Raw genomic sequence first — 16,080 nt, forward strand, 5'->3', positions numbered from 1 at the left:
TGTCTTCGTACTCCCACAGTCTATCTATCTGCCACATGCTGCTGGGACCATCCTTTAAAAGTATGATTTATATCAAGTTGCTCCTCTAGGCACATCCTCTTAATGGCTTCTCATCTCATTCATGATTCACTGCAGTCCCATCATCCTGTTACTGATGCTCCTTGACTATACCAGACCTGGATTCTTATTTCAAATCCCTAATTAAGAACCCCCAAATTCCTTCTACCCACTGCCTGAGCTTCTACTCCACTTTTTAACCTGTAGCATGGAATGTCAAGGGCTAGGAATGCAGAGTGAAAAAGGACAAAGGATGTGACCAAAAAGAAAGTGTTTTTGACAAATTAAGCAAAAACGGGTGGTAAAGAGAGTCTCCCAGTGGGAGATTTGTTGCCCTGAGTTCTCTGTTCCTTTCATTCAGACTTTAGAATATGCCATCAATACAGCTGGTTACTCTGGGGAACTGTTTGTTTTCCACATTGGCTGATATTATTAGGATTTACTTCCAGTTTATGATTTCATCAACAAAGGATATGGTTAAACCTAAGAACATTTTGCTTTGGTCAAGGCTGGTTGCAATGCCATTATCTCATGCAATGATAAGAAGTAAATCATAAGTACACATATTCTATAGTTCAAAAGGAACAGGCTCATTTCAGTGTGTAAGGGAAGTCTTCTGGAAGAAGTGCTACCTAATATGAGCCCTGACAGGGATAAGAGTAAGCTTATTTCCCTGATGATTAGTAATGTCAAGCACCTTTTTATCTACCTGCTACTTGTTCATATGTTCTTTGGGAAAATGTCTATTCAGGACTTTTGCTTATTTTTTATTCCATTTTTTGTTTTTTTTTCTTTGCTATTTAATTATATAAATTGTTTCTATATTTATGAATTAACCACTTATCAAATATATGGTTTGAAATTTTTTCTTCAATGCTGTAGGATGTCTTTCCATCTTGTTGACCATTTCTTTTCCTCTGAAAATCAATACATTTTCAAACTTATTTTTTCATTGTCGTTTAGTCAATGGTAAATTTTTAAATTTAGTTTTTCATTTTAATTCCTGTATAGTTAACATATAGTGTTCTATTAATTTCAGATATACAATATAGTAATTCAACAATTCTATACATTACTCAGTGCTCACCAGGGAAATGTAAATCAAAACTACAATAAGAGGGGCACCTGGGTGGCTCAGTTGGTTAAGTGTCTGACTCTTGATTTCAGCCCAGGTCATGATCTCATGGTCATGAGATCAAGCCTCATGTTGGGTCCTGTGCTAAGAGTGGAGTCGCCTTTGGATTCTCTCCCTCTCTCTCTGCCCCTGCCCCTGCCTCTAAATAAATAAACTTTTTTTTTTTAACTACAATAATGTGGGAAAATAGGTTCTTCTTACATAAATGGGTTAGAAAAAAACTTAGGTCAGAAAGCAACCACCACAGTCTGAAAATGCCCAAGGTTAGTTAGCAAGATGTTGTATTGGAATCATGAGTAACTTGTTATATCACTTGCAGGTAATTACTTCCCATCTGACGCCAATATCACAAACTCCAATTGCCCCCCACACACACACACACACACACTTTGCTTCTTACACATGCAAGTTAATGATTACTGTCTGATTGTTTTTTCCATATTCACATGTATAAGATCTTGTTTTCTTCACGTGGGTAATATCTTGTGAGCTCAATAAATAGGGAGATGAAACCCCCGTTCTGGGCTCTTGTCTTCTCCTGGACATTAGCCTCTCTCGTATTCAATTCTGTGTCTTCTCTCTTGCTGGACAAGAGAGAACTCCAGACTCATAGTCTGCGACACAATAAGATATCACCTCACACTTAGAATGGCTATCATAGGGGCACCTAGGTGGCTCAGTTGGTTAAACATCCAGCTTTGAGTTGGAGCCCTGCATATGGCTCTCTGCTGGCAGCATGGAGCATGCTTCAGATCTTCTGTCCCCCTCTCTCTCTACCTCTCCATCACTCTCTTTCTCAAAAATAAATTAACATTTTTTAAAAAAAAAATAAATAATAGCTATCATAAAAAGAGAAGAGATAACAAATCCTGGCAAGGATCTGAAGAAAAGGGAACCTTCATCCACTGTTGGTAGGATTGCAAATTAGTACAGCCACTGTGAAAAACAGTACAGAGCTTCCTTTAAAAGATTAAAAATAGAGGGGCCCCTGGATAGCTGTCAGTTAAGTGTCCAACTTCAACTCAGGTCATAATCTCATGGTTTGTGAGTTCGAGCCCTATATCAGGCTCTCTGTTGCCAGCACGGAGCTCACTTTGGATCCTCTGTCTGTCTCTCTCTCTCTCTCTCTCTCTCTGCCCTTTCCCCACTCATGCTGTCTCTCTCTCTATCTCAAAAATAAATAAACATTAAAAAAAAATTTTTAATTAAAAATAGAACTACTACCTGATCCAGAAATTCCACTGCTGGGAACATACCCACAGAAAACAAAACAAAATGTCAAAAAGATATCTGTACCTTCAAGTTCATGTCAGCATTATTTTTAACAGCCAAGACATGAAACACCTGAATGTCCATCAACTGATAAATGAATAAAGAAGTAGTGTTATATATATGGGAATACTAATCAGCCATCAAAAAGGAAACTCTGCCATTTGCTACAACAGTGATGGATTTTGATGGCATTATGCTAAGTGAAATAAGTCAGAAAGAAAAAAACAAATACTATATTTTTTTATTTTATATGGAATCTTAAAAAAATAGAAGAAAAATGAAAAAAATGTCATAGAAAAAGAGTGCAGATTTGTGGTTACCAGAGAAAGGGAGTGGAGGTAGGGGAGATTGAATAAATGCGGCCAAAAGGTACAAACTTCCAGTTATAAGAGAAAAAGGTATTAGGGATGTAATGTACAACCTGATGATCATAGTTAATACAGCTTTGTGATATGTTTGAAAGGTATGAAGAGAATAAATCCTAAGAGTTCTCATCATAAGGAAAAATCTTTTATGTTTTTTTCATTTACTTTATTTTTTGTATCTATATAAGATGATGGATGATAACTTCAGTAACTGTGGCAATCATGTATGTAAGTAAAGTCATTGTACTATATACCTTTAACATAAAAAAGTGAGCCTGTTTAAGTAAAGTCTGAAAGGGATCTCTCGAAGAAGAGGGAAAGCATATTCAGAAGCACTGGGGCCAGGATACAGGGGAACTGACTTTCAGAGCTGAGGGGTTGATAAACTTAAGATTGGCTGGCTGCCCAGATCATATGGAGGTTTGCTAACTTTTTGAAGCTATCTTTTTGGGTACATGTTAAGAACTCTTTAGATTTATTTTCTTGATATATAAATATATGAAGATTTTTAAAAATTATTGAACAGATTTTGGATAGTATATTTATATCTACCTCTTTACTATGGATAAGGGTTTTGTGTATTAAGAAATACATTCTAGGAGCACCTGGGTGGCTCAGTTAAGCTTCCGACTTTGGCTCAGGTCATGATCTCACAGTCCATCAGTTCAAATCCTGCATCAGGCTCTGTGTTGACAGCTCAGAGCCTGGAGCTGCTTCAGAATCTGTGTCTCCCTCTGTGTCTCTGCCCTTCCCCCACTCATGCTCTCTCTCTCGCTCTCTCTCTCTCTCAAAAATAAATAAACATTAAAAAAAAAAAGAAGTACATTCTAGAATGTTTTCTAATGGCCAGTAGAAGACCGGCCACTCTTTTACTGGACTTTGGCAGGGAAGTCAGGTAACAGGTGGTACTTCTGTCACATATAGGTCCTAAACCTCATAATTTTACCTATAATGTTTTAGCATATGATTATTATAGATAGAGAAGAGAGGAAAGGAAGGGAGAAAGGCAGAAGGAAAGAGGAAAATCCCACCTTTGTTTTCTACAAAAGCATAATGAATACATGTCTTTGGGGTTAGGATATTTTATTTTTGTACACAGTCCAGATATAAAATACAGTTCAGTATGTTTCAGTAGTTTAAAACTCAGTTGGTAGCTATGCAATCTGATTTATATGTCCGGCATCAATTGTGCCAGAGCATCTCTTGTCACATATTTCTACTATCAGATACAAGTAACTAGATATAAATCCTTTCTGAGGAAGTTAAATTTATGTGAACTAGATTGCAAAACCTAGATATTCAAATATCATTTGTAATTTCCTGGATTCCTAAATAGTCTCCTAGTTCAGTCTTGGTCCTGCTACAGTCTATTCTCAGCCCACCAGTCATAGTTATTCTTTTAAAAAGTAAGTCAGACCAAATCAAAGTGTTGGTTAAAAACCCAGAAACAGCTCCCCACTTCACTCTGAGTAGGAGCCAAAGCCCTTACAAGGGCCTATCTGGCTAGACATGGACTGCCCCCCCGCCCTGACCCTCCTGCTGTTACCTTCCTGACCTCATCTCCAGCCACACAGATCCCTTCTCTCTTCTTTTGAACCTGCCAGACACCTTCCTGAGACCACAGGGCCCTTGCACAAGCTCTTCTCTCTGCCTGGGATGCTCTTCCATCAGAAATACAAGACTCCCTCCTTCAGATCTTTGCTCAGATGTTACCTTCTCATGATTTCATTCCACTTAAAACTTCATCACATCCCCTTACCCTGCCTTCCCTTTCTTTCCCATATCAGCTTTCATCTTCAAATATACCAGATAACTTACTTATTATGTTTATTGCCAATAGAATGCAATTTCCATGAGTCAAGCATCTTTGTTTCTTTGCTCATGATATACCCCTACCACCTATAACACAGCCTGGCATATTTAAATATGCTCAATAAATACTTTTTGAATGAATTGCCAAAATAAAATTTTGTATAACTAGCTGAGACTAAATATTGGAGGCAATATCCTTGATTTTGAGCAGAAAGAAGATCTGATTTTTAAAACTTACATATAAAGTTATTTCCCTTATATACAGAACAAAAACATATCCTATTTGAAGGACATATTAGCATTACTCATCTCAATCCTGGCAAAGTGTGTGTGTGTGTGTGTGTGTGTGTGTGTGTGTGAGTGTGTGTGTGTGAGCGCGCGCGCGCACTATTATTTAAGTATATATGTAGCAGAAAAACACAGCAAGTATGTTTACTTCATGTAATTATCATAGTAAGGTAATTTAAGAAGAAAGGACAGATGGAGGTCTGTGGAAGATTTATTATTTCTAAAATTGGCATAATAATCACAATGGGAACTATTGACTCATCAGATTTCATTTTTCAATACCAACAGAAGCCAATAGGAGAATTTTCAGAAGGCTAGTATTCTAATAAATTAAAAATCTCTTCTCTCCTTGGAACTTTAAGAGCTACTATTTAAAGGCATAATTGCATATGCCAATAAATAGTCCTATAAAAAAGCTCACTGTCTCTACACTGATGAATAGGAATTGATAATGAATTATATTAGTATTCTTGAAATGTCATCTCTACAAATATGAACTCATAGGAAAATCTGTCCATTTTTAAGGCTAAAACTTCTTGGTAAAAATTACTTCCTGGTAAAGTTGTGAAAATATAACTGGATGATACTGGGTGTCTCCTTTAATTCTAACTTGGTTATGAACTTAAGAGGACCATGGGAAGTGTAATGATATTGCCATGGTTGTCTGGTCTGGTGACAGGTAATGATGGATTAAGTTTCCTCCTGCTTATCTCCTTAATCTATTAATGAGAGTCTTTAAAATAGGACCTAGATCAATTATGAATTTATTAAATATATGCTCTGATTACCACTAGACAGAATGCTTGAGTGTACAAAAGAATCACCAGATATAACACCTCAGGCCCATTCGTAACAAACACATATGTTTACATGGATAGAATTCACTGTGATCCTGTTGCACTGTGGTGATAGATAATTTTGTCACAAAGATCTACTTTCAAGAAAGCCAAATCCAGCTTTTCAAATAAACTTCTATCTGTTAGGCCAATCAAGTATACCAACCCGCAAGGGTAAGGTACTCCCACTATTAAACATTAGGATTTAAAAAAGAATTTATCATTTCACAAGTTTAGAGTTCTCTTAATAATGGAATTCAGTAGTTGTTTATTGAATTAAAGTACATATAAATGAATCATTTTGTGGGTCAATAATATGGTTACAGGTGGAACTTTACCACTATTTACTATATAACTTTCATATATCCATTCAATTATTCATTACTTTGTTCATTCATTAAACAAATATTTATTAAGTGTTTACTGTATGCCATACATTCTGCTGGGTACTGGGAATTTAGATATGGATGAAGAAACAAAGTCCCTGCTCTCAAAGAGCTGTTGTCTTATTGTTGTTGTTAACCAAAAGAAGACAGATAATAAACAGGAAAAAAAACCAAATATTTTCGGATGGTGATAGTGCTACGAAAACAATAAAATGGGACAAAGTTACAGAATGATTGAGAATGGGATGATGAGAGTCTCCCAGAAATGATTAAAAAAAATACTAGCCCACAAAATTAAAAATTCTAACAAATAAAGATTAAGACACATAAAAAAAGAACCTACAGCTAGATACATCATAGTGAAACTGCCTAACACCCAATAAGAAGAGAAACCATTAAAAGTCACAGAGACAAGGACAAATTATCATCTAAGGAATAGTTAGAATGATGGGTAACTTCTCAAGAACAAGAGTGGGGACCAATTGATGAGAAAATCTTCCCTGCACTGAGAGGAAAAGCTGTGTGCCTAGAATTCTATCCTCAGAAAAACATCTTTTAAGAAGAGATTAAGGAGAAATAAATGTAGTTTCAGACAACCAAATGGAGAGTTTACTCTAGCGGCTCTCTACCAAGGAAATTCTGAAGAATCCACCTCAGGCAGAAGGACAGTGGTTTCAGTCTGAGATGAAAGATGGATTAAAGAGGTAGAAAGGAGTACATATGCGGACAAGTCTGAATAAACAGTGATTAAGCAAAAATGACCCAAGGGGTTGAAAATTAATTAAAACATGAAACAATAATGATAGGGTAGAGGTACATAGAATTAAAGTATTCTAAGTTATTGTAGTACCCAAAAAGTTAATATGGGTATTTCATAAGATAAATGTGAATATTTTTAAGAGTAAATATTGAAAAAGAGAAAAATGAGTAAATTCCAAACAAGTAAAAGGAAAATACAACAGTTAAAAAGGAGTAAACCTTAAAAGAGGGGGAAGAAAAGGTTTTTAAAAAGGAACATAGAACAAGGGGGGACAAATAACCCAAAATTAGATGGTAGAAATAAATTAAAGTTCACTAATTATGTTAAATGTAACTGAACTAAAAATGCTCCTGGCAAAAGACAAATGTTGCCAGACTGGACTTTTAAAAATCCAAATACATGGAGGCACCTGGGTGGCTCAGTCGGTTGGTTAAGCGTGTGACTTGATGTTGACTCAGGTCATGATCTCACGGTCTGTGAATTCAAGCCCCCCATCAGGCCCTGCAGAGAGAGTGGGGAGCCTGCTTGGGATTCTCTCTCTCCCTTTCTCTCTCTCTCTCTCTCCCTTTCTCTCTCTCTGTGCTCTTCCCCCCCTCTCAAAATAAATTTTAAAACTTTAAAAAAATCCAAATATATATTGTCTAAAAGAAACATAAAATAAAAGGATACAAAAAGGTGGAAATAAAAGGATAAGAGTAGAACATCAGGAAAATTTAACCAAGAAACAGTAACTACATTAATTTCAGGTATTAGAGGCTTTGAAGTCAAAAGCATTACTACCCCTAGTATCCTAAAAAAGTCATCATAGCCAGTTTTCGATTCTTTCTTGTATTTCCCTTTCTCCTTTTCCCTCCTAATTCCCTCTCTCTGATTCAGGCAAGTGTTCTGCCTGTTTCTCTCCATTTCAATACTCCTTGCTCTTCTCGCTCAATTTCACTTTCCTAGGGCACAATGCACTCCCGTTGGGCCCATGATTCCCAGCCTTATGATGTGAGAAGCAGTTTTGAAGAATTGCTGATTTGAAGAATTTGCTGTAGGCTGAAAGAAAGATTATTCTGGGGCTGTTTTTATCGCCTTCAGTTTGAGCCACAAATACCCATAAACTCCATACTCACGGCTTTGTTAGAGCTTCTCTGATCTCAAACAGGTAATTTACCTCATTTCCTCTGACATCTTATATTTGAAATGAGAAGTCATATTTGCAACTAGATAAGCAAAGGTACTGATAATAAGAAACCAATAACTGTAAAGTTCTTAAGGTGTTTGTAAGAGCGTAATAAAGTTTTGACTACAGACCAGTTGGCACTCACGGACCTGTCACAGAGGTTTGCAGTACAAAAGCATATGTCCTCAACCAGCCACACAGGAAGGGACTTGATAAGACTTTGAGTGTGTGGGGGGTATAGCAGTTATTATAGCCTCCCCCCGCAGCTACACGTACCAGCCCAGAGTCTGCCATAATTCCTAGTCTTAGGCCTGGTCATTGATAACAAAAGTTCACTAAATCCAATCCTTGGCTTTTGACAGAACTGCACTCAGGGAAACAGAAGTGCTTTTTAATATTTCTCTCTCTCTCTCTTTTTATTTATTTATTTTGAGAGAGACAGAACACACTAGTGGAGGAAGGGCAGAAAGAGAGAGAGGGAGACAGAGAGAGTCCTAAGCAGGCTCCATACTGTCAGCATAGAGTCCAACGCGGGCCTCACACTCACGAACCGTGAGATCATGACCTGAGCTGAAGTCAGACGCTTACCTGACTGAGCCACCCAAGAGCCCCTTGAAGGGCCAACTTTTAATTTCAAGATGCAAATAAAAATTTTGCATAGCATTTACCTCTGAAAATCTCAAACTGATCATTTTCCTCTTTCTGACACCTACCTTGACTTGGTTACTATAATTCCTTCAGGGAGGAGGAAGAGCAGGGGTGAGTGACCTTGGTACATTACTTAGCATGTCTGTGTATCACCCATGGAATATGAAGAATGTAATACGCCCTTAGTTCCCTTCCTGAGCTCAATATCCCTGAAGAATAAAGTTGCCTCTTTCCCTGCTGAAAGAAGGGGAAAAATATATACTAGTAATTTACTTCTAACCAAGCATTGATGGGTGGGAAAAAAAATAAAATACCTTTTGTAAATTTTCAACAGTGAAATTCATGTGCTATAAAGATGGCAGCAGCAAAGAGTTAATTTATCCATGTCCTTCATTCAACTAGGTTTTATATGGACAATATCTGTTACAAGAATGAAAAGGAATTAAATATATAATATTTATGTCTTAATATATTAAATAGACATGAATGGATGGGTAGGAAGAGGAGGGGGTGGGGGAGGAGACACAAAGGGAGGAAGAAAAAAGTCAGAATAATTTAAAATGGCAGCATGCCAGGGCTCCTGGGTGGCTCAGTAGGTTGAGCATCCAGCTTCAGCTCAGGTCATGATCTAGTGGTTCGTGGGTTCAAGCCCCACATCGGGCTCTGTGCTGACAGCTCAGAGCCTGGAGCCTACTTCGGATTCTGTGTCTCCCTCTCACTCTGCCTCTCTCCCACTCATGCTCTGTCTTTCTCTGCCTCTCATAAATAAAGAAACATAATTATAAAATTAAAAATAAATAAATAAATAAATAAAATGTCAGCATGCTCACCATAATTAAAAATGAGGTACTATTAGAGCATAAGTACTTTTAGTATATAACTGCTCAAATGAAATCTTTCACATAATTCTCAAATATTTGGTGATAAATCTTTTTTTTTTTTTTAATATTCAGCATTAGCACATGGCATTGAACATTGTGTTATCTTTATTACCAAGTCTTTAGTCTTTTGACTTCTCTTTGGGAATTGGGGAAACCATAGTAAAGCTTGGGGCAGGACACCATTATCTTTGGAAAAAGTGACTTAAAAAATTAGTTTTCCCTTTGGGGTTCATGGCAGTGTGAGGAGTGTGATAGAAGTCAAGCGGACTTCTGAGACCGTCACTAGCCATTGCACAAGGCTGTATCCACAGTAAATAGAGAACAAATATAAGCTGATAATGATGATTCAAGTCCACTAAATTAAGAGCCTAAAATCTCCATTCCAGTTCTGATCTGGGGAATAGACTATTTTCATTGGAAATGTAATGATGAGATTGAGAAGGGAAAACAGCCTACCATATCTTCGGATTCAGATTGAGAAATAAAAAAAAAAAAGCCATCCTTTTTCCTAACTGGCTTGAAGGAATGAAAACCACTTGGCACAGGAGGAAAATGAAAGCATGAAGCAGTGAGAAATGCAGATGGTCTCAGAGCCAGTGCCGGTTGATGAATGTAAGCTTTCCCTCACCTGTACAACCTATGTAGAGAATACTGTGAGTGCAGTGCTATTGGTTTGGGTTTATAACCCATGTAATTGTTTTTAATTTAGTTTAAAAAATAGTAAAAGGTATAAAGGTATAATACAGGTATAAAAGGATGCCTTCGATGTCTGAAAAACAGGTTTGTGGCTTTTGATTACCAGGATCAACTTTCAGCCACAGCACTTCCCACCAGAAGCACTTTGGCAGGTGTAATCCCAAAATGCTGAACTATTTTAAGGTACCTGTCACGTGGTTCTGATGATTCCTTTCGATGTAGAGGAATCATTGTGGGAATTAGAAGATCACAATATGGGAAAAGTATCAGAAGCTAATTCGAAGATGGTTTGTGGCATAAGCACACATATAATCTATGTTATGCTGTTAACTATATTCCTTATTGTTTCAGTTTAATTTTTAAGGTGTGTTCAGGTTGAATGCAGTGATTCCACTATTGCCAGGGCTGGTTTGTGTTTTAGTTTTGATGCTGCTCTTTGTAGTCACGAAGGACAAAGAAAACTTTAGGTTGAAACACCAGAAAGTCATTGTACTAAACCATGTGTGCGCATATATTTCTCTCTTAATCGTATTAACGCTATCATACACATGGTTACGAGTTTAGAAGACTAGGAAATCTTCCTAATGTCAATGACTCTTAACCTTTCTGCAGGCATTTGCAACTTGGTGTATACCAAATCTACCCCTGACTTTTTCCCCCTTAAGTCAATTTCAACAAATAAATCATTTCTATTTGACCCTTAAGTGGGGGTAATTTTCCATGCTGTAATAGGTCCACTCTAACCAAAAATATAGTCAAATGGATTCTGGAAACGCTTTGAAACTGATCAGGTCATAGGTAGGAGCCAAAGAGAAGGCTGTGGGGCTCTCTGTGAGATGTCCACCACCCCATGTATGCTCAGTCTTTGAAGCTTTAGCCTTTCTGGTGAAAGGATCCCAGAAGGTGGCAAAAATACTTGCAGTTAAAAGGGCTCTTGGAGTTTATAGAACCACTGTTACTTTAATGCAGGTGAAACAAACAAAAATCTACCTAAGAAGTGACATTAACCCTAAACATTGAACGAAGAATCTTAGAAAGCTCTGGGTCCTAACCTGAATTTTTAAATCAGAGGGCTTTGGAGGGTAAAGCCATTTTCTTTCTGACTGTTCCCCTGCTGGCCCTGAAAGCTGAGCTGACTCACCTACCACCACACCCATGCTGGTCTCAGATGCTATCAGCATCCTGAGTAATCCCCTAGGAGACTGACCCTCTCCTCATTCCCCACATGAGCCCAATTGCTGGCTTCTCTTTATTCCTGTCTGGCTCTTCCTCTTCATGCCAGGTCTGCCTCCCTCCTCTGATGTCATCTCTCTCTAGACTTTGAACCACAGCTGTGCTGCCAGGTTCCAGGTGGCTCTTGTCCTCTCACCCTGCCTTTGTCACAGATAGGAATGAGCATTTCCTGTTCCTCTCCTGGTCCCTCCAAACCTCAAGCCTCCTCCAGCTCTGTGGCTAATACTCGGCCTATCTTCTCAAGACAAATTTCTAAATCATCCGCTGGTGCTCCTGATGCCGCGTGAAATAAGTAAGAAGATATCAAGGTTCTAAGGTTTTCTTTTCAAGTTAGGATAAAAGAATGATGAAGCCAAACTCAGTCTTTGTAAGCCCAGGTAACAGAGTCTCACACTATCAGGATAGCAACTAGCCGTTCTGGAAGTTGCCATGGAGACTACTCTTATCTTGTGTTTGCTTCTGGAAGCACCAATATACTTCAGAACAACAAATCACTTTAAGTTTGCCATTCTTACTAGAGGTGGGTTAAATTATGTGTGGCGTTAATGCTAGCTCTTCACCAAACCTGTGGTTCTTCTTCCTGCTCACATAGCTGTACTGCCTTTCCACGACACTAATTCCAGCCCGTAGAATGGGGGCAGAGGTGATGTATGTCAACACCTGCCCAAGACTTTGAAGAAGCAAGTGTGCCTCTTTCACACTGTCCCTATCTGCCTGCTGGGAATAAGTGGTAAAGAAGCCCAGCACGTGGAGGAAGCATCAATGGCAGATGAGGTTCTCTCAAATTCTAAATGAAAGAAAATTGTCCACCAAAAAGGAACACCTACCTTGGCCTGTTATGTGAGCAAACATACTGTATGTGAGCTCTACTGTTTTTGAGCCATTATTCCTTTTGGGATAATGGAGCCAGGCCCATACTAAGTCACACAACCAAGATTTTATGTTGTAGAGCATGAAATCATTTGAATGCCAGAATTCTGAGCCTTCATCCTGGAAAATAGAAAAGGGACTAGTGGAAAGAGAGGGAAGCAGGGAAGGAATAATAATGTGACTAACTATAAATATTTGTTGCCTATATAACTATGTGCCGAGTCCTGTGTTAAATGTGTTATACATACAGTCTCATTTAATTCCATCTCTTCTTTATGATATTTTAGGCAATTGTACTATTATTATCTCCATTATTCAGATATGAAAACTGAGGCCAGGTTGCCAGACTGAGGAAGCCATGATTCAAATCTGTTGACTCCATAGCCAACCTCTGATTGAGTACTCAGTACTGTGTCCTGGGCCCTTTGTGCAATTTTATCTTCACAATGCCTTGTAAAATAGGCTGTCTTATCTCCATTCTAAAGATGAAGAAACTGAGGTTCAAGGATTTATCCAAGCTTACACAACTAGCAAGATTCAGCCCACGGTCTGTGTAGCTCTCTCTCAAGCTCATTTTCTTCCCATCATGCTTTGAGGTCAGACTATAGGTAGAGGGGGGAGATCATTTGGATGGAGTTTCCCTCCATTTCTGGGCTCCAGTTGTCTTAGAGGTTAATCCTTTAACTCTATAACCATGTGACCACTTCCGTCATCACTATTTATCAGCTTCGGAGATATTGGGATTTCTGCCAGATAATGTTCACTAGATTCCCCTAGCATGTCATTGAGGCTATTTTTCACACTGGCTGGGCCTAAATATCAGCCCTTCCTGTGTCACAGCCTAACTGCAGGGAGAGTTCCCTCGGCCAGGGTTGGATCAGTCATGCTCAGGCTTAAATGCAGAATGGAAGTTAATGCCATAGAAGCATATTTTTTTTAAATGAGTGAAGGGTTTATGTCCAGCAGGAATTATAGTAGATACCAGTCCACAAATCTACCTCAGAAACTCCTAAATCAAGGAGGGCCACTAGGAATCTTATTTTTATAAATACCGATTGATTCTCTGAGAAAAAGCACTACAGGAATGTCAGAGCTGATCAGGACACTGGAACTGACTTCAACAAAGATGGAGAGAGGAAAACTGACCCACACTCTCATTACATCCCTCCTGGACTCTAGGAGGTTGGATGGTTGACATATCATGGAATCCCTTAAGACCCCACCCCATTTCTCCTCCCTCCTGACTTAATCTGGAGGATTACCGGCATATATATGGTCCATATTTAGGGAAACAGTCAGTGTTCACAGTGGAACAAGATGGTGGAATAACATAAACTCCTGGTCTATGCCATGAACCTGAAAGACCAAAGCCAGGAAGCCACGCTCCCAGATTCACCCATTCAATCAATAGACATTTGTAGTTGAGAGAAAGCAATGAAGTCCCTGAAGGAGCCAGAGATTCTTTGCAATGCAGAGCCAGCTGAGTCACAGTGAGGACTGCAGAGAAACTGCAGGAGGCTGCCCGGGTGCCCACGGGGAGTGAGCCCATCAGGTTTTCATGTTTCCCAGGACCAAGGCTGCCATGGCAACAGCCCTATATGGTCCCAGAGCTTCAGGAAAGGCAGGAAGAGAGGGTTACCAGAAGGTCACACTCTTTCATATGGAAAATCAGGAGAATACATAGGGGTATGGGAAGGGGAGGGCCCACATTCCTCATAGTCGTGCATATCCAGTCTACAGATGGTAGACAGAGTGAGTCTTTGCTAATACCTCTCTGATCATGTCATCCTTCCCTGACTTTCAATTACTCTTAGGGTGAAGACTAAACTCATTACTGTGCACTACTCTAAGCCCAATTTACTCCATGTACTGTCCTTGCATACTCTCTGGAGTTCAGAGTGTGATTATTTTATAGCCTGTAAACTTTATCAGGACTAAATTCCTGTCTTTTCAGTCATCATTTTATATTGCACTTAACTTATTTGCCTGACACAGATGGTGTTCAATCAGTATTGGTTGGTTGGTTGGTTGGTTGGTTGATGAGTGACTGACTGAGACACAATATTTTGGCAACAGGGTCCTCTGGGTGGCTCAGTCAGTTAAATGTCTGATGCGGGATTTCGGCTTAAGTCATGATCTCATGGTTCCTGAGATTGAACCCCATGTAGGGCTCTGCCCTGATAGCACATAGCCAGCTTGGGATTCTCTCTCTCCCTCCCTCTCTCTCTCTCTCTCTCTCTCTCTCTCTCTGCCCCACCCCTTCACTCTCTCTTTTTCTCTCTCTCTCTCTCTCTCAAAACAAATAAATAAACTTAGAAAAATATTTTAGCAACAAAGTTAGGTGGGTGTTGGAGCAAATACCTCTGTGATTGTAACCCAATCCCTATTTTCCCTGTGGTTGGGACAGTATGAGAGACGGGCATAGATCATACCCCAATGTTAAATGTTACCAGCGACAAGGGCTTCCATCAAAGACTTACCAGCAGAAGTGAGTTTTACTAATTCAAATGGGTTTTAGAAAGAGGTGGGAAATGGGTCAACAAATGAACATAAATGATATTTTACTCACCACATAGCCCTAAAATAACTTGGAGGAACACCAGTTCCCTCCCTTTTTTCCATGATGGTATAACCCAGGGTCAAGAAAATGAGGTGGCAGTCCTGAGTAAAATAGGCTTGCCCTGTTGCCAACAGGATGCCAGGCAATCCAATATGTCTAGAGAGGTTCTATGAGGCCACCTTGGTCAGGGTTCACTGCCAAGTAGTATCAGGCCACAGTCCTCAGAGTTTATCTCATTTCTGCTAGCCCTGGATATGTGACAGTTTTAATTTTGGTTCTTTCTCTATCGTGATAGGCTTCACGGTATCAGAGATTCACTCAAGATGGACTTTGAACATAGCATAACGTGGAGGGCATAATAAAAGACAAGTGGTGAGGAAGGCAGGGCACCTCAGTAGGGTTTGTGAGCACTAAGTGCAACCCAGGTCACTCCTTGTTGAATAAGGAAGTATTTCCTGGATAATAAAAAAGAAAAACTGGCACCAGATTTAACACGGTGGCAATAAGGAACTAACAGCACATGTGAATGGAGCTCCTGTTGGTGGAAAGACCAGTGATCGAACGTGGGTTCATTGCTTAAACAAACCCATGCAAAGGTATCTATAGAGCGTTACTATCTTTTAACCGTAGAATTTTAAGATTAAGTATGAGAGCGATGTTGTTTACAAGGAAGCAGTTTTTTGCTGTATCTTCCAGTGCTAGTAAAATATCAGCAACATGTTAACTGTCAGGCCTTCCCTTGGATACTCAGCCCCACAGACGAGCAACTGTTACTGAAAAGACCTGACATGGAAGCCCCAGACATTGGGAGAGAGATAGAAAGATTTAACACAGATTCAGTGAGTTTTGCTTCTGACAAACCTCACTCTTTACACAGGAGTAGGCAGTTTATTTTCTCAACACTGGATTTCACAATTATTATTTGAAGCTCCCACTGTCTCCTACTTGCTAAGAAATTCTATTTGTTTTCTGTTTTTATTTTGTTGCCTTTTTTTTTTGAGAGAGAGAGAGGGCACACAAGCAGGGAATGGGCAGAGGGAGAGGGAGAGAGAATCTTAAGCAGGCTCCACGCTCAGCACAGAGCCCGATGCAGGGCTCGATCCCACAACTCTGGCA

General features: G+C 39.2%; 1 protein-coding gene across 1 annotated transcript in view; it reads right to left on the minus strand.

Annotated features, from left to right (window-relative positions):
* Positions 1 to 16,080, minus strand: part of COL28A1 (collagen type XXVIII alpha 1 chain) — a 174,193-nt gene that overhangs the window by 45,934 nt on the left and 112,179 nt on the right. The gene's annotated exons all lie outside the window — the stretch shown is intronic.

This window comes from Panthera pardus, unplaced genomic scaffold, assembly GCF_024362965.1.
Source record: "Panthera pardus isolate Hobbes unplaced genomic scaffold, ASM2436296v1 HiC_scaffold_8, whole genome shotgun sequence".
NCBI lineage: Eukaryota > Metazoa > Chordata > Mammalia > Carnivora > Felidae > Panthera > Panthera pardus.